Consider the following 19,181-nt stretch of genomic DNA (forward strand, 5'->3'; position numbering starts at 1 on the left):
ACAAAACAGAAGAAAAAAATAGCAAATAGTATGCTTCAATCTACATTCAAACTCCATAGTTCTTTCTTTGGATGTGGATAGCATTTTCCATCATAAGATCTTTGGAGATGTCTTAGATCCTTGCATTGCTGAGAAAGGCTAAGTTTATCAAAATCAGGCATCACACAATATGGCTGTTACTGTATACAACATTCTCCTGGTTCTGCTCACTTCACTCAGCATCAGTCCATACAAGTCTTTAGAGGTTTTTCTGAAGTCTGCCTGCTCATCATTTCTTATAGCACAATAGTATTCCATTACATTCATATACCACAACTTGTTCAGCCATTCCCCAATTGATGATGTCCTGCCATTCTTCTCAATGTCAGTCACTCCCAGGAATTCTGATTCCTCTTCCCTTAAGTGATCACTTTAAGCCCAACTCCCTGCAAATTATACCCATTCCTCATTATAGATATATATATATATATATATATATATATATATATATATATTCACTTTCCCCATGGGAACATTCATCATTGGTACCCTCTCCCACCACTGGAACAAGATTTCTCCTTTTCTTTCTCTCTCTTTCAATCCTACTGTTTGCCTCTTTATGGATTCTTCTGTAGTTTTTCTTCTTCCTGACACACTACGGGAGTTATTTTTCCCTTCACTGTTATCTTTTGACTTCACTGGGATAACTCCCCATCTTCTTCACCCTCTTTCCCTATTTGTGCACCCTTCTATTCTGTACTTTACTCCACAAAAGCATTAATTCACCTCTAGGAGGAATGTTGTGAGCTCAGGCCTATTTCTCTACCATTGTTTTTATTAGTCTTCTGATTTCACTCTTTTGCCCCTGTGCACTTTTGGAAAGAAATTTCTTAGTGGTCTCTGTTGTGATTTTGCTGTCATTGTCCTTGGCTATAATATTTTTAACTTTTCTTGATATCTGTTATCTAGTGTTTTCAAAGCAAAAAAAAAAATGAGTTCAAGTCTGGTTTTCTGGGGGGCAGAGCCAAGATGGCGGAGTGAAAGCAGTGACTTGCTTGAGCTCTGTCCCAAACCCTCCAAATACTCATAAAAAATGGCTCTAAACAAATTCCAATGCAGCAGAACCCACAAAAAGACAGAGTGAAACAAATGTCCAGCACAAGACAACCTGGAAGATTGATCAGAAAAGTATATTGCACCAGGCTGGGAGAGCAGCACAGCACGGGAGCACAGGCCACAGTGAACCTGGAGCAGGCCTTAGAGGACTGAATTGCAGGCAGCTGTGGTAGCTTCCAGACTCCTCAACCCACAAACACCAAAGACAACTTAGAAGGTTAGTGGAAAAGGTCTGTTTCTGTAGTGCTGAGAGAGGAACATGGGGTCTCAGCTCCATTCCCCAAGAGCATGGCCCTGGGGGGGGGTGCAGCTGCCTCCTGAGCATCTGGCCCATAGACTGAGGGGGAATCCAGTGGCTTATCAAAGAGGGATTGCAGCTATCTCTTTGCCAGTACTGAGGCAGGAATCTCTTGCTTTGCCCATGTCTGGATCTGGGTCACAGTTCTGGGTGGTGGTCTTGGGGTGAGGAGTGCTGATGCTGTGGAGCTCGTAGTGGCTGTGGAGAGAAAACCCTCCTCACAGTTACAGGACAGAAAGGAGTGCTTGTGGTCACAGGCCAGGAAAGGAATAAACACCTCTTCCCTTGGAAGAACTGAAAATTTGCAGGACCCTACAAGTATCTCTCAAAGCTGTACAAACCCCCGAAGCTTGGGACAGTACATTCTCCACATTGGAAGCAGACTCTTACCTTAACAAAGAGTTTAAAACTCAAGTAATTGGCCAGGATCATGAGCAAGCAATGCAAAAAGAGGCAGACTATATTATCTTACTTTGGTGAAAAAGAAGATCAAAATATACAACAAGAAGAAGACAACAAAGTCAAAGCTCCTACATCCAAAGCCTCCAAGAAAAATATGAATCAGTCCCAGGCCTTGGAAGAGCTCAAAAGGGATTTTGAGAAGCAAGTAAGGGAAGTAGAGGAAAAACTGGGAAGAGAAATGAGAGTGATGCAAGAAAATCATGAAAAACAAGTCAACAGCTTGCTAAAGGAGACCCAAAAAAATACTGAAGAAAATAACACCTTAAAAAATAGCCTAACCCAAATGGCAAAAGAGGTCCAAAAAGCCAATGAGGAGAAAAATGCCCTAAAAAGAAAAATTGGCCAAATGGAAAAGGAAGTCCAAAAGATTACTGAAGAAAATACTTCCTTAAAAATTAGAATAGAGCAATTGGAAGCTAGTGACTTTATGAGAAATCAAGACACTGTAAACAAATCCAAAAGAATGAAAAATTAGAAAACAATGTGAAATATCTCATTGGAAAAACAACTGACCTGGAAAATAGATCCAGGAGAGAGAATTTAAAAATTATTGGACTATCTGAAAGCCATGATCAAAAAAAGAGCCTAGACATCATCTTTCAAGAAATTATCAAGGAAAACTGCCCTGATATATTAGAACCAGAGGGCAAAATAGAAATTGAAAGAATCCACAGATCTCCTCCTGAAAGAGATCCCCAAAGGAAAACTCCTAGGAATATTATAGCCAAATTCCAGAGTTCCCAGGTCAAGGAGAAAATATTACAAGCTGCCAGAAGGAAACAATTCAAGTACTGTGGAAACACAATCAGGATAACACAAGATTTAGCAGCTTCTACATTAAAGGACCGCAGGGCATGGAATATAATATTCCAGAGGGCAAAGGAGATAGGATTACAACCAAGAATCACCTACCCAGCAAAACTGAGTATAATCCTTCAGGGGAAAAAATGGTCATTCAGTGAAATAGAGGACTTTCAAGCATTCTTGATGAAAAGACCAGAGCTGAATAGAAAATTTGACTTTCAAATACAGGACTCAAGTGGAACATGAAGAGGTAAACAGGAAAGAGAAATCATAAGAGACTTATTAAGTTGAACTGTTTACATTCCTGCATGGAAAGATGATATTTATAACTCATGAGACCTTTGTCAGTATTAGGGTAGTTGGAGGAAAAAATTATATGATATGTATAGATGATAGATAGATAGATAGATAGAGGGCCCAGGGTGAGTTGAAGATTAAGGGGTCATATCTGGAGAATAAAATTAAGGGATGAGAGAGGATTATACTCAGGAGAAGAAGAAAGGGAGAGGTAGAATGGGGTAAATTATCTCACAAAAAAAAAACAGAAAAGAAAAGTCTCTTACAGTGGAGGGGAAACAGGGGAAGGTGAGAGGGAATGAGTGAATCTTATTCTCATAGGATTTGGCTTAAGGAGGGAATAACATACACATTCAATTGGGTATGGAAATCTGTCTTACCCTACAGGAAAATAGGGGGAGAAGGGGACAAGAGAGCAGGGGATGATAGAGAGGAGGGCAGATTGGGAAAGGGTATAATCAGAAGTAAATACTTCTGAGGAGGGACAGGGTCAAAAGAAAGAATAGAATAAATGGGAGGGCAGAATAGGATTAAGGGAAATAGAGTTAGTTTTTCACAACATGTCTACTATGGAAGTGTTTTGCATAACTGCACATGTATAACCTATATTGAGTTGCTTGCCTTTTCAATGAGGGTGGGTGGGGAGGGAGGAAGGGAGAAAATTTGAAACCTAAAGTTTTAAAAACATATGTTTAAAAAAATGTTTTCACATGCTACTGGGAAATAAGAAATACAGGAAATGGGGTACAGAAGTCTATCCTGCCCTACAGGAAAATAGAAGGGGAAGGGGATAAGAGAAGGGTGGAGAGATAGAAGAGAGGACAGACTAGGGAAGGGATATTCAGAATGCATGTCATCTTGGGGTGGGGAGAGGGGTGAGATGGGGTGAAAATTTGGAACTCACAATCTTGTGGAAGTAAATATTGAAAACTAAAAATAAATAAAGAAAAGAAAAAAAGAAAAAAGCCTGGTTTTCTTTCTATGAATACTTTGAATACGTATTTTAAAAAATAAAATATCTGCAGTTTTTTTAATGGTTAGACTCAGGTTTGTAGGTTATGTTATCTTGAGTTACATTTTGAGCTCTTTTGCTCTTTGTAACATTATTATTCCATTTCATCCTGTTGTTTCTGGTGAGTACAGAATAGTCTTGTATTATTTGAATTTCCTTCCTTTATATTTGAAGGTCTTTCTGCTGGTTACTAGTAGAATTTCTTGTTTGTTGTTGGAATTATTAAATTTAACCACTGTATGTTTTGGAGATTGCAGTATAGGGTTTTTTTTTCCTGGAGGCAATCTGTGGATTGTTTTGATTGGCACTTTATTTCCTGTGTTCAGAAGTTCTGGACAGTATTATTTCTTGCATTATCATGTTCAATTTTTTTTTTACTTCTCATATTCTTCTAAGAGACCTATAATCATTAAGTTGTCATCTTGTCTTCAGCAGCAATATGTTTAGCTTGTATGGTGATCATGTTTTCTTTTAACGTTATTGCTTTCTGCTTCTCTTCTTTCATATCATCCTTCATTTTTGCATATTTGTATTCCCAATCTCACTCTTCAGATTGAGTTTTCCCAAACTCACTCTTGGTAAGTTACCAAGAAACTCACTTGGTTCTTCGGCAAGATTTGCCATTATGTATTCAAGTTTTTCTATTCTGCCAATTATTTCTGCTGTGCAGGCTATACATTCTTTCACAATCTTAGCTCACTTTTAAAGCATTCTGGAACGTTCTGCTGTGATTCCATGTTTTCTTGGGAATCTATGGGGTCCTTTGCCTCATTAGGTGTTAATTTGTTTTTCCTCTGTTTTGCAGTATTTATGCATAGATGTCTAGATTCATTTGGCTGATCTGATGTCATATTTCCTTCTGTAATTAATATCTTTCCTATAGGCTCGTTTGTGACAAGCCTATAGCCTTTGGGACATGCCTAAGCCACCTAAAATGGAGACACCCAAGTGGGAGATGCCAGGGTCATGCCTCTATCCCGGTATGGACATTTATTGCCTACCAAATGAGTGGGAGTAGCCTTTTTTCATTAGCTGCAAAGACAGAACTGCCTACATCTTTAAATTTATTTGATTGGGACAGTTCTTTAATCTTCCTCTCTCTCTCTCTCTCTCTCTCTCTCTCTCTCTCTCTCTCTCTCTCTCTCTCTCTCCCTCCCTTTTTCTCTCTCCCTCTCTTCCATTAGGACTCATTCACTCAATGATTCACATAGCATGTACTAATTGAGGTAGGACCTAATAGTATTTTCTCCTTTCCTCATTCCGAATTGCCTCAAGAAATGGGTTTGGGATTTTGGTCTTGCTTGGTTTATCTGTCCTTCTTCCTTCCTTCCTTATTTCCTTCCTTCCTTCCTTCCTTCCTACCTTATTTCCTTCCTTCCTTCCTTCCTTCCTTATTTCCTTCCTTCCTTCCTTCCTTCCTTCCTTCCTTCCTTCCTTCCTTCCTTCCTTCCTTCCTTCCTACCTTATTTCCTTCCTTCCTTCCTTCCTTCCTCTTTTTAACAAATTTGTTTTCCATTCCAAATTCTTTCCCTTCCTCCATTTCTCTATCACCCATTAAGAATGCAAAAAAAATATGGTGTCCATTAAACATATGAAGCCATGGAAAATATTTTTGTATTAGCCCTGTTCCAGGAGGGAGGTAGGAGGGGAAGCAAGAAAAATAAAGGAAAAAATATGCTTCAGTCTGCAATATGAGTCTGTCAGTTCTGTACCTGCAGGTGGTTAGCATTTTTCTTCATAAGTCCTTCGGAGGTATGGTGTATCATAGTACTTTTCAGAGTTACTAAGTCTTTCATGGTTGATTATCATTACAATACTGCTATTACTGTGTATATTGTTCTCCTAGTTCTGCTTACTTCACTTAGTATCAATTCATAAAAGTCTTTCCAGATTTTTCAGAAATCATCTCCATCATTTCTTACAGCATGATTGTATTCCATCACATTCATATAGCATAACTTGTTCAGCCATTCCCCAACTGATGAGTATACCCTTCATTTCTAATTCTGTCAACACAAAAAGACTTGCTATAAATAATTTTGTTTATATGGGTCTATTTCCTTTTTCTTTGGTCTCCTTAGAATATGGACCTAGTAATGGTAATTCTGGCTTAGTTTGTCCTTTTCAATTCTAGGTGCAGGGAGTTGAGTCCTAGACATGGGAACTCAAGCCATGGTGACCTTAGTGCCCAGGAATTCAGTCCAGATGTTGTCCCCAACCCAGCAGGGAAACCTTGAAAAGCCTAGATCTTGGAAACGGAGGGTCAGAGAAAGTATCTAGTTCTCCATTTTATTGGTCCTGTGACCTAGAGGAGCATATACTTTTATGAGGAATGTTTTACCCATCTAGCTTTAGTGGATAGAGTTTTAGACTTGGTATCAGGAAGATAGGGATTCAAATCCTATCTCTGATGCTTACTACTTGTGTGATCCTGGGCAACTCATTTGACTTCACTGAACCTCAATTCTATCATCTGAAAAATGAAGATAATAATATCTAACTCACAGGATTGTCATGATACTCACGTGAGAAAACTGTGTTTAAAGTACTTTGTAAATCTGAAAATGTTATAAAAATGTCTATCATCATCATCATCAACATGGATTAATCTTCTCCCCGGATGTATTAATTCACTTTGACCTCTCTTCAAGAGAATATACATGAGCTCCTACAAAACTGGCTGCAGAACTTGATAGAATAGGAACCTGCCCCCCCACACACACACCAAATGACCCAAGAACTTTGGACTCCAGGGCAGACCAGATGGGGAGACATCTGGAGACATGAAAGTCCTTTTGTTGGTTGTTAGATCATATTACATGAGTGTCTTTCTATCCCACTTATGTTTTGGGGAATGGGTACTCTGAGAGGCCACAGAAAGTGCAGTAGCAAAGATGTAAAAAAAAATCTGTAGCTCTGAGGAACAGATGAGAGCTGGCTTTCACTCCTTAAAGCTGTAGACTCAATTCTATTCTGTTTTAAGTAGCCCTGAAGGTGGCATGCCTAGCTTTTTTTCATCAACCTGAGGCAGAATAGGGTGGTGGTAGCAGAGGAGACTTTTGGGAAGAATCAGACAGTTGGGAAACAACCCAAAGGAGATCACAGGGCTCATAAATTTAGAGAAGGAAGGGAGTTCTATGACTGCTTTTTAGAAGTTATTGAGTCCCATCCATCCATTTTACAGATAGATAGACTAAGAACCAGAAGGTCAAGTGACTCATTCTAGGTCACATAGGTAGTAAGTGGCAGAGCTTAGACTTGAAATTAGCTATCTGACTCCAAATTCATGCTTCTTTTCATCACACCAGGATGAATGGTCCAGGGATGGTCACAGTATAAAGAATGGATTACCTGCCCAGCATGTTTTGAGGAGCATTTGGAGATACTGACTCACCCCTACTCACAAATTATCTCTCCCACTGTCTGAAATTCTATTATTAGAACTTCTCTAATAGAGATTAAAGTATCAAACATCTCGACTGTAAGTTCTGTCAGCAGCAGAGATCTTGGCTTAATTATTTCTGTATTTCCCCCAGCCCCAAGCACAATATTCTTGACACTGTGAGCACTTCATATTAGTTGAATGATGAATTAATGAATGGTTACCTAGAGATAACCCATCAACACACTAGCACTTCCCCCTCCCCATAATTGTTGATCAGACTGGCTGAAGCATGGGGCTAGCATTAAAATAACAATAATAGTATCCTATGCTTATATACCATTTTATAGATTTGTCATCTATATATAATTATAGATCCCACTGGAGAAGGCGTTGCTGCCTGGACAGTCAGGCCAGAGCTTGAGATCATCATCGTTTTGTAATCATTTTCTCAAGGAAGGCCATAGTTGAAACTTCTTCCTGCTGCCAGTCAGCTCTGACTGAGGGAGCTCTTGACCTTTCAGATTCATGAGGTTGCCTCTAAGGCTGGAAGAGCCCATCTTACAATGATTATTCTGTCCCTGTGCTCCTGGAAAGAAACAAAAGCAGAAGCAGCTTAGCTAGGGGGTTCAGGGTCTGAGTTAGGTTTGCCTAAGCATTAAATGTGCCTAATATGTGCAAATGGCCAGAGGTGCCAGGGGTAGGGCAAGTGCTCCTCTCCTATTCACATGAAGAGAGAGACAGAGTCAAAGAGACAGAGGGAGGGGGAGGAGAGAAGAGGGAGAAAAGAAACGGAGGAGGAAGAAAGAGGAGGTAATGGGAGAGGGAGTTCTGTGTCATATGTTTCAGACAGAAAGAATAATTAGAGCAAGAATAGAAGTTGCCCCTCTTTCTAAAGTTTATTGAGTAGTTGGTTTTTTTTAGCCTAGAGGCCAATCCTCTGATGTATCTTACTCCCCCTGCTTCCATAATAGGGACCAAGGGATGACTGTATCTTCCCAAAGTGTCAAAATCTTCAGCACTGAGCCAGAACCTATGGAACCCAATGAAAATGGGCCACGGTAGCCCAACTCAGTTCACTTATGCTTCAATGGAGTGATCCCCACTACATATAAAATGCTACTTAAATATAAGCAACTACCCTCACAACCCTGAAAGGTATAGTACAAATATGATTAGCCCCATTTTGAGGATGAGAAAACTGAGGCTCAGAGAAATAAGGTCCTCCATCAAAAACTTGAAACAAGTCCTTTGACTCATTTCAGCCCCAAAGCTCTTCCCACTATACTGCCATGCTTTGAAAGGCATTTCAGAAAGCTGAATGCAGCAGCCCCACCCTGCCCCACTCTCTAGCTCCAGAGGAGCCTTTTCCTTACCTAACTCCTAGGTCTCCCTTCACTGAACTGAGAGAGGGGAGGAAGACCCCCCAAAAAAGCTGAGCCTGGAATTAGAGCCCCTCCTCCTCACAGTTGATGCAATTGTCACGCCAGGGCTGACTGACAATTTAGTTTCATTCCCAATCCAAAGTCATTCACTCTCTCCCCTAGCTGGGCTTTTCACAAGGTTAAATGTATTTCATTTACAGCCCTAGGAAGCACTAGGGAGAGAAAAAATATTTCCCTTTCCCTCTGAGAGCAAAGATGCAATCTTCAGCTGCATGAATAGAAGTAAAGTGTTTGGATCACAGGAGGTAATAGTCCTGCTGTACTCAGAAATGCTCTACACTGTGTCCAGTGCTGGGCGCTACACTTAGAAGAGATACTGACAAGCTGCAAGAAGAATGACAACCATGGTTCCAAAAGGCACTTAGGGATTGACCCCAATGGAGAGGATTTAGTCCTAGTCCCAGAATGCTAAATCTAGGAGGAACCTGAGAACACAGTGTTAGAGCTAGGAGGGACATTAGAGTCAGAACTAGAAGGGATCTCAAAACATGAAATGTCAGAGCTAGGAGAGACTTTGGAGGGCAGATAGGTGGTGCCATAGTGTGCAGAGTTCTGGGCCTGGAGTCAGGAAGACTCATTTTCCTGAGTTCAAATCTGACCTCAGACACTTACGAGCCGTGTGACCCTGGGCAAGTCATTTAACCCTGTTTGCCTCAGTTTCCTCATTTGTAAAATGAGCTGAAGAAGGAAATGGCAAACTACTCCAATATCTCTGCCAAGAAAACCCCAAATGATGTCACAGAGATTCAGAAATGACTGAATAACAAAGAAGAGACTTTATAGCAGAATTTTAGAACACGATATCAGAGTAGGAGTGGACTTCAGAACATATAAAGTCACAGCAGGATGAGACCCTAGAACAAAGAACATAGGATGTTAGTACCCAAGATGGCAGTAGACAGGATGTCAATACTTGGAAGTAATGGTATGAGTAAGGTGAACTCCAAGAACCCTTCTATTTCTAATGGTCCAGGTTCAAAGTTTCTTTCTAGCTTCAACAGATCATAGCCTAAGGTCCCTTCTAGTCAGCCCCAGGATGGATTGCAGAATCATAAAATCACTGAATCTAAGAATCATAGAATCACACTGAAAACTCATCTCAATTTGAGGAAGAAATCAGAAACTATTGGGGTTATCTGATCTCCCTCATTTGAAAGAGAGACCAAGATAGTAAGAGAACTGGAAAAACACATTACTTCAGGAATTGTTAAAGGAACTGGAGTTATGTCAAATTTTAATTAAGTAGGGTCATATCACTGAGTGTTAGGAAAGAAGAATAGAGATAATAAAGTCACTGTCTTCAATGCCTGGGGGGCTGTCACATGAAAAGAGTGAACTGATATACTCTATTTGACTCCAGAAGTCCAAACTGGGGTCAATACTTTGAAGTAATAGGGAGCCAGAATTCATCTCAATTTGAGCATGAGTCTCCTGAAAATAGAACAGGGCTGCCTTCATAGGTGATGAGTTACCTGTCACTTGCAGTGTTCAACCAATGTCTGGATGAAGACCTGCCAGGGATGCTATAGGAGGCATCACTACATGGGCTAGGAAATAGAACTAGATGACTTCAAAGCTAATGTTCTTGTCCTGAGAGACTAGGATTCAAAGAATCAGTGATTTTATGATTTTGCAATCTCTCCTGAGGCTCACTGGAAGGGACCTTAGGGTATCATTAAAACAAGAAAGGACCTGTTAGATCTGGAAAGAAACTTTGAACACGGAATATTGGAATTGGGAGGAACTTTGACGCTTACCTCGTCCAATCCTTTCATCCAACAGAGAAAAAAAAAGTACTTAACCCAAGTCACAGAGTGAATTAGTGGTAAAGCCAGTAGAACCCAGGTCTCCTGATTCTCAAGGTGAAGGTTCTTTCTATCACTGCAAGCTGCCTTTAAGTAAGTCTATAGGGGGATGAGGTTGAAGAGGAAGAGTATTTTAGGGCTGTGAAATTGTCTTCCCCAGTGCTTAACCCAGTGCTTAGAACAGAAAAAGCCGGAAGGAAGGAAGGAAGGAAGGAAGGAAGGAAGGAAGGAAGGAAGGAGGGGACCAGGTTGGAGGGGTGGAAAGAAGGAAAGAAAGACTCCTTTATTAAGTGCCTAGTATGTGCCAGGCACTGTGCTAAATGCTTTACAAATATTGCCTCATTTGATCGTCATAACAACCCTAGGAAGAAGGTGCCATTATGATCCCCATTTTACAGTTGAGGAAACTGAGGCAAATAGAGGTTAAATGACTTGTCCAGGGTTACACAGCTAGTAAGTGTCTGAAACAAGATTTGAACTCAGGTCTTTCTGATTCCAAATCCCATGACTCCATCCACTTTGACACTCAGTTGTGTTTGGTATAGTATAGATGGTATTGTTGTATTGTCTTACATTGTGTTAGGTTGTATTATATCACATTCTGCTATGAATAATTTCTTTTATTTTCACAAAATCACAGAATTTGAAAGTTGGAAGGGATTTCAGTGTCCATTTAATCCAATTCATACCCAAAAGGAACCCCCAGTATAAAATGCTGGACAAATGGTCATCTACCCTCTGCTCAAAGACCTCCAAGAAAGGGGACTCCAGACACAGCTCATAATACTTTGTGACAGCTCTAGATGTTAGGAAGGTTTTCTTTCTGTCTCTTTGCAGCTCCCACCTATAGCTTTTGATTTTGCTCTCAGGGGCCAAACAAAATGAATTTAATCTCTTCATCTCATGGTAGCCCTTCCAAGACTCAAGCACAGCTATCGTATCTCCTCTTCCTCTCCCCTTCCCCCCTCCAGCCCTCTTTTCTAGGCTAAATAGCCTCAGACTCTTCAATTCATCTTCATATGACTTTTACCCACCTGGCTGCCAACCTCACCAGCTTCTTAGATGCCCTTCCAAAATTTCTATACCCAGAATTGGTCACAATACTAAAGATGGGGTCTGACCAGGGCAAAAGGGATGATCACCTCTTCACTGCCAGAATTTGTTTCTTTCAAAGCAGCCCAAGGCACATTAGATTTAGGGGCTATCACATCACACTGCTGGCCCGTTTTGAGGTTCTGGTCCACTACCACACAAATATATACACATAACACCTTGGGTTCTGCTGTATTATGTTGTATCCAGCCTAGCTCCAATCACACCATTTGTACAGCTATCTATTTTTGCCTCCATATAGGGCAGGCTCAACCCCCAGGGAACAAGGAGTTCTGGGATCTGGGCAGAATGAATGGGAAGAGGCTCCTTTTTAGCCCACAAACCTGAGACTGCAAAGCAATCTCCAGAGCTCATACAATATTTCCAAGCAGCTAAATGAATAAGACAATTCCCCACACAGAACTTAGCTGCCTCTGTGCTCAATTAGCATAGATAAATATTTTTGAGAGAGGATGGGGAAAGAATGCATCTCCAGCTAAACCAGGAGGATGGCTCTCAGTGACTCCCGCCTTCTCCTGAATCAGGTCTAATGAATTCGCACTTGATATAATTGACAGCTCCCCAGTCTCTGAAGGCTGGCAGCCAGGGCGGAAGGAAAATGATGCATTTGCTAGAAAAGGATGTTGTCAAAAGCTGGTGGTCACTAGAAGCTAACTAGGAGCATGGCCAGGGGCATTGGAGCTTCAGAGGAATCCTCACATTCCAAACTGCCCTTCCCTTGAGGCCAATGAGGGCATCCCCTGAGCCCCAAGCTTGGCAGTGGTGGGACCCTCATTTCCTCAGCTGCCACTCTTCCCATCCAGAGATGGGGAAGGCAAACAGGTGGCTATTTTTGGCCAGTGACTGTCTTTGATGACTTGCCAGGAGAAGACACGTGTCATAGTGAAGAATTCCCTCCTCCCCACCACAATGGGCTGGAAGACAAATTGATTATCTTGGAATTACTTGGTGAATGACCCAACTGTGTGAAAAATAATAGCTGGCATTTGTAAAGCATGTGAATGTTCACAAAATTATTTTACCTGTAATATCTCACTTGATCTTCATAATAGTCATCAATCTACTAAGTAACTAGTGATAGATAATGTGTGTCTGTATGTATATGCATATATGCATATGTATATACACACATATATGATATGTATGTGTACATATATACCTATACATGTTATGTGTACATATGCCCCTACACTCACATATATTATATATCATGTCCTTCACACTATATATAGCATGTATGTATATATGTAAGTTATATAATGTACTATATACACATATGTACTCTATACATACGTAGAAAAGATAGTTGTAGAAATGGTATGATTAGGGTGATTCAGGAATACAATATAATACAATAACACAGAACCCGTGGTTTTGGTGGGAGGGAGTGTGTGTGTGTGTGTGTGTGCGCGTGTGTTATGGAGAAAGAGAGACAGAGAGATGGGGGAGGAAGGGAGGGAAAGATATATATATATATATATATATATATATATATATATATACACACACACACACACATAGAAAGGGAAGGAGGAAAGAGGAGGAGGAGGAGGAGGAGGAGGAGGAGGAGGAGGAGAGAGAGAGAGAGAGAGAGAGAGAGAGAGAGAGAGAGAGAGAGAGAGAGAGAGAGAGATTTTTTTCAGAAATTGCACTGGAAAGCCCTTTAAAGTACTTGCCAAATGACCATAGACTCATAGCCCCTGTCATTTTTTTTTTTTGTAAATGTAAAGAAGAGAACAAAAGGAAAACCAGAAAGAAGCTCAGACAAGCAGGACAGCTTTGAAAGCTACAGGTCCAATGTATTGCATGCTTTAAAAGAAAAGCATGCTTTTCATATAGATACTTGAAGTTTCATGTACAATCCTCTTTTTTTTGTACTGTCTATGTAGAAATGCCCATTCTATTTGGTGTTTGTTAAGTTCAGAAGAAAATTTTTTTTTTGTTAAAGGAATCATAACCTCAGAGAATTACAGAACTATAGACCTGATCGGGAACTTCAAGATTACCTAGTCCACACCCACATTTGACAGGGGAGCATGAGGCTCAGAGACAGGAGAGCCCAAATTCATGAGAGGTGCAATAGGAACCTTGTGCCATCTTCTGTTCATTCACCAGGTACTTTATACGACTTGATGGTTTGGTTGTTGGGGGAAAGGGAGCAGGAACAGGAAAAAGATCCCTTCCAGCTCTGAGCATCACCACTCTCTAAGCAGCACAGGGCATTTGGGACCATCAGGACCCCCACCCCCACCCCCACCTCAACACATTGCTTACTTCTGGTCTGTCTTTGGTGGGTTTGAGAGTGTGGAGCAGGGAGCCTCTCCAAATACAAACTTTCATTTTGCCCTGATTGAAAGCAGCTCTTGCCAGGATATGGGGGCCTAGGCGGGGATCTTAGGCACAGGCTGAGACAGAAGCTGGCATAGAAAGTATGTTCCGCAGGAGTTTCTATCCCTCTGCCTAACATGGGTTTGGGAGATGAGCCCTGCTTGGGCCACACACCCAGAACAATAGAGTCTTAGAGCTTCATGTCACTTTTAGTGACAGGGAGCTCATTACCTTTCATAGTACCCCATTTCACCATTGTACAGCTCTCACTGATGGAAGGTTCTTTACTAAGATGAAATCTACCTCTATAGACTATCTGCCCTATCTAACATTAGTGTGCAGGCAGTAATCATGTCCATTCTCCACATTTTCTTCTCCAGGATAGATGCCATTAATCCAATGGATTTGTTATTTCATCAACGTGTTTATTTCCTCCTATGAGAGGTTCACAGTCCATCTTCAGTATCAGTACTTTAGCACAGGCTGGCCCCCAAACCCTGAATGCCCCTTTCAACCTTCTTTCAAAATACAACTCAGGTGTTACCTTCTAAAGGAGATTCTCTTCATTAGTTCCCAATTGTTAATCATTCCCTTTTCCCCCATTCCCACTGGAATGGCTTTTTATTAATTTGCATGTATTTTTATATTTTCTCAACTTTTTACATGTTGTTTCTCCCAATCAGAATGTAAGCGCCTTAAGGGACGAGGATTGTTTTTGCTCTTGCCTTTGTAAACCGTGTACAAAGCACCTAGCCAAGCCACATAGTAGGCACTCAAAAAAATGCTTGTTTAATTGAATCATCCTCCATCCATTCATGCCTATCCTTAATGTGCATCTAAATTGACCACCAGAAATGTATCAATGTGCTGGCAACCTTTTTTGCATTGTCTTCAGACTGTATGGATACCAGTGGAAATAAACTATAGAGCAGAGATGTTTGCATCCAATTTCACCAATAAAAGTCTGTGAACAATACTAGCTAGCATTTTTAGGTTTAAGAAACAATTTACATATTCCATCTCATTTGATTCTCACAGCTCTGTGATTAGGTGCTATTATGGTCACCCTCATTTTACAGATGAAGAAACTGAAGCTGAGAGAGGTTAAGTAACTTGTCCAGAGTTACACAGCTAGTAATAACAATGATAATGATGATGATGATAGCTAACATTTATGTGGCATTTACTATATGCTGGACACTGTCCTGAGCATTTTACAATTATTATCTCATTTGATTGTTAAAACAACTCTGGGAGGTAAGGTCTATTATAATTCCCATTTTACAGATGAGGAAACAGAGGCAAATAAGGTTAAATGACTTCCCCAGTGTTTGAGGCTGGATTTGAACTCAAGTCTCCATGACTCCAAGTCCAGAATGCTTTCCACTATACCACTATGTCCCTCCCATCATAACCCTGAGATCACACAACTACTGAGTCCCTGTTAAAATGTGGTACCCAGAAGTGCACACGTATTGTCTAACCAGGCCAGATGCCAGGGAGGCTATGACCTGCTGTGGATATGACTTTTCTAGCTAGGGTTTTTGGCTTAGAGTCAGAAGATCTGGCTTTATATCTTGAGGCTTTTCCATCTGGACCTCGGTTTCTTCATCTGTCAAAAGGAAACATTAACACTTTCCCTGTCTCTAGCATGGGGCTGCTATGAGTATCTTAGCATCATAGATGTAGAGCTCGAAGGGACTTTTGAAGTCATTTAATCCAACTCCTGCATTTTACAGGTGAAGAAGTTGAGGCCCAGTGAAGTTCAATAACTTCCAAAGATCATATAGGTAGCAAGGATCAGAGCCTAGATTTGAACCTTGGTCCTCTGACTCCAAACCCATCACTCTATTCACTGCCGTGTGCTGCATGCTCTGCATTTATAAGGTGCCATATAAATGTAAGCCATAATGATTCCTATTATTATTTTGGGATAAGTAGCAAGGTTATTTAGATGTTTCAGGGCTATAAATTTATAGCCAAGATTTGAGGGATGGTGGTATAATAATGAACCCACTTTAGTTTTCTCAACACAACCATGGGGGTTTAGGGGCTTAGGATCAAGTTATATTCTTCTGTTCCAGGCTTGGAAGAAGGAAAACTCCCTGTTTCCTCCCCTGCCGATGAGACCCTGGTGACTGCTGGTTGTTAGCAGCTCAAAGGGCCAATCTTCCAATTTCCATCAGGTAATTGATGGGATAGATTTCAGGCAGTTCTGAGCCTTGTGGGTTTCAAGGACAAATCTTCTATTCTACATATTTATTGTCTTTCTCAAGTAAACTACTCACCCTAGACAACCCATTAGAGAATCAGAACCTAGACCATTGCATATTTTTCATCACATCATCATAAATATTTTTGTATGAAAATATCGGACACCTAAGCAGCTGTACTTTTGGGAGCCAAAAAATCTAAAGTGGGTTGAGTGACATAAGGGAAAGAAACCTGGATCAGGAGTCAGGAGACAGATTCTAGTCTAGAGGTAGGTTGTCTTAGGGACATTCTGAAGATCACCTGGCTAGATAAGGTACCACATACTTGAGGTCCTTTCTTGAGCAGAACTGCCAAGCATTCAAACTCTACTGCAGAGAGCACGACTCCGATGGGCTGGTCATGTTCGAATGTCAAATGTGTGTTTTCCTAACAGACTATTTTACGGACAACTCACATGAGGCAAGCATTCACACAGAGGTCAGAAGGAGTGATACAAGAACATTCTGAAGGTCCCTCTGAAGAAATTTGGAATCAATTGGGAGACACTGGCAAAGGACTGCCTAGCATGGTGTGCCCACAACAAAGAAGGTGCCATACTCTATCAGCAAAGCAGAGCTGCAGTAGCTCAAAAGGAACATGAGACGCACAAATTTAAAGCCATCTTCACTCCAAATATTTGTGTGGACCATTTGTGTCCAACCTGTGACAAAGCCTTCTGGGCTCATATTGGGCTGATCGGCCACAGTCAGACAGTTGACTATATCTTGATTCCAATATAGTGATGTTATTCTGGTCCTCTTTGAGAACAAAGGACCACAATCAACCAAGATAAGTGGTATAGTGGAAAGAGTGTTGAAACTGGAGTCAAGAACAGTTGAGCTCAAATCCTTCCTCAGACACTTACTGTGTGACTAGTAAGCCTCGACCTCTCTCAGACTTAGTTTCCTCATCTGTAAAATGGAGATAATAATAACACCTGTCTCACAGAGTCACACTAGTCTCACAGGTTAATACCTGTAAAACATTTTATAAACCCTAAAGAGCTATATAAATACTAACTAGTATTATTATTCACCTTTGTTCTGCTAGGGAGTAACTCTGTAACCTTGGGTAAGTTATTTTCTTTCCCTGAATCTCAATTTCCTCCTTTCTCAAATAAAGGATCCAGACTAGGACATATCTAAGGCCTCTTCCAGGTCTGCCATTCTCTGTTCTAAGCTCTTTTCCTGCTCTGACATTATAAAATAGTTGATACCAGAATGAAGTTTTTTTTTTAAAGGCTGGGGTAGCCAGTAAATGAAGAAATGATAAGCAGTCAGTGCCTAAAGAAGGTGATAACAATTTAAGTTAATAATAAGGTACATTTGTATTTCTTCTCTTTTATAAGGTTTTATTGTTGCCTTTTGTTTCTACGCTAAAATCATTAACTCTCAAACTATACCACTGAACCTTCCCTTGTAATGAAGAAAAACATTTAAGAAAAACCAGCCTCTCCTAATAGAGTCTACCAGATTTTGTCTCTGGAGTCATTCACTTCTTTAGTGAAAGGAGAGACAGGTGTTTTATGAACAGTTCTCAAGGAGCAAGACTGATCATGGAAATTTGTCAATTTCACTTCCTCTTAGCATTGTTGTCGTTGGCATTATTTTTTTTCTCATATTGTCACATCGCTGTCCATCAGTTTTACTATTCTTCTCAATGATATTCAGATTTCAAGAATACTGCATCAGGAGCAAGACATCTGGGCTCTGGTCCCATCTTTGCTGCTGGGCTGCTTTTTGATCTTGCATAAGGCCTATTCTCTCTCTGAGCCTCAGTTCTCTTTTCTGTAAAATACGGGAGATCTCGGCATTCTAGGCTAGTGGGTAAAGTGGATTTGGGGGTCAAGACCTGATTCTGTGTCATGCCTCAGACATACGTTAACTGTGTAACCCTGGGAAAGTCATTTATCCACATTAAACTTGTTGCTTCTTCTGTAAAACAGGGATAATGATAGGATATACACCACAGAATTATTGTATCAAATGACATCATGTATGAAAAGTGCTTTGTAAAATTTAAAACATGATATAAATATCTGTTTGTTATTATCAATATCGATATCTGTTTCTTTCAGCCTTGACATTTGATGCCCCACACTTTAACATGTTGTTTAAGGGCCCTCCTAGTTTTAATATTCTGCATTTCTGTGATACTATTTAAATGTTTTGTTTCTTTTAACCCTTTCTCAGCATGATGTATATCCCAGGTTATAAGTAGAAAGTGAAGTTAAATAATTTCTATGTTAATGTCTAAGTGAGTCATTACATTTTTATTTTCTGAAAAAGCATGAGTGAGTCTAGTAAGTGGGATAGCCTTATTGTCTCCATTGCTCCTGTCTTGAAATTAATCTAACCGTTTTGTTTGTGACACTTTAATGAAGCTCCACTAATTACCTGTTGGTAGCTAACGGAGGTGGAAACAGAATACTCTAGGATTTTCCCTGAGATCTCAGCCCCTCTTACAGAACAGAAACATCACAGAGGGGAGGCTATATTGTCAGCGATGGGAGAGGTAAAAGGTAGACAGAGGCACCTTGACTATGAGTTGGATAGACGTGTGAATCTGGGACACTACCTTGGAGAGTTAGACTAGTCAGACCATCAAGTATTTACTGTGGCGCATTCTACATTAATTACCCCTGAGAGGTGGGAGCCCCAGGTCAAGCACAAAGCTTTTCACAATGTGACTCATACCAGTCTTTCAGGGTGAATTACACATGACTGTCCATACATTCACGCTAGCTCTAGAGAAACTGTCCAGTTTGCTGGTCTTCATTCACTACATTTCATCTTCTGTCTCCATGTCTTTACCCAGGCTATCCCCTATGCCTTCCTTTCCTCTGCCTTTTGGTAACCCTGACTCTATTCAAGGACTAGCTCAAGAG

At 40.6% G+C, this 19,181-nt stretch overlaps 1 long non-coding RNA gene across 1 annotated transcript in view; it reads right to left on the reverse strand.

Moving 5' to 3' along the window:
* Positions 1–7,732: 7,732 nt before the first annotated feature.
* Positions 7,733–19,181, reverse strand: part of LOC110204820 (uncharacterized) — a 38,530-nt gene continuing 27,081 nt past the window's right edge. Inside the window, exon 3 of the long non-coding RNA XR_002323435.1 lies at positions 7,733–7,939. This is a non-coding gene — a long non-coding RNA (uncharacterized LOC110204820). The remainder of the gene's footprint in view (positions 7,940–19,181) is intronic.

This window comes from Phascolarctos cinereus, unplaced genomic scaffold (genome assembly GCF_003287225.1).
Source record: "Phascolarctos cinereus isolate Bilbo 61053 unplaced genomic scaffold, phaCin_HiC Scaffold_4;HRSCAF=312, whole genome shotgun sequence".
Classification (NCBI taxonomy): domain Eukaryota; kingdom Metazoa; phylum Chordata; class Mammalia; order Diprotodontia; family Phascolarctidae; genus Phascolarctos; species Phascolarctos cinereus.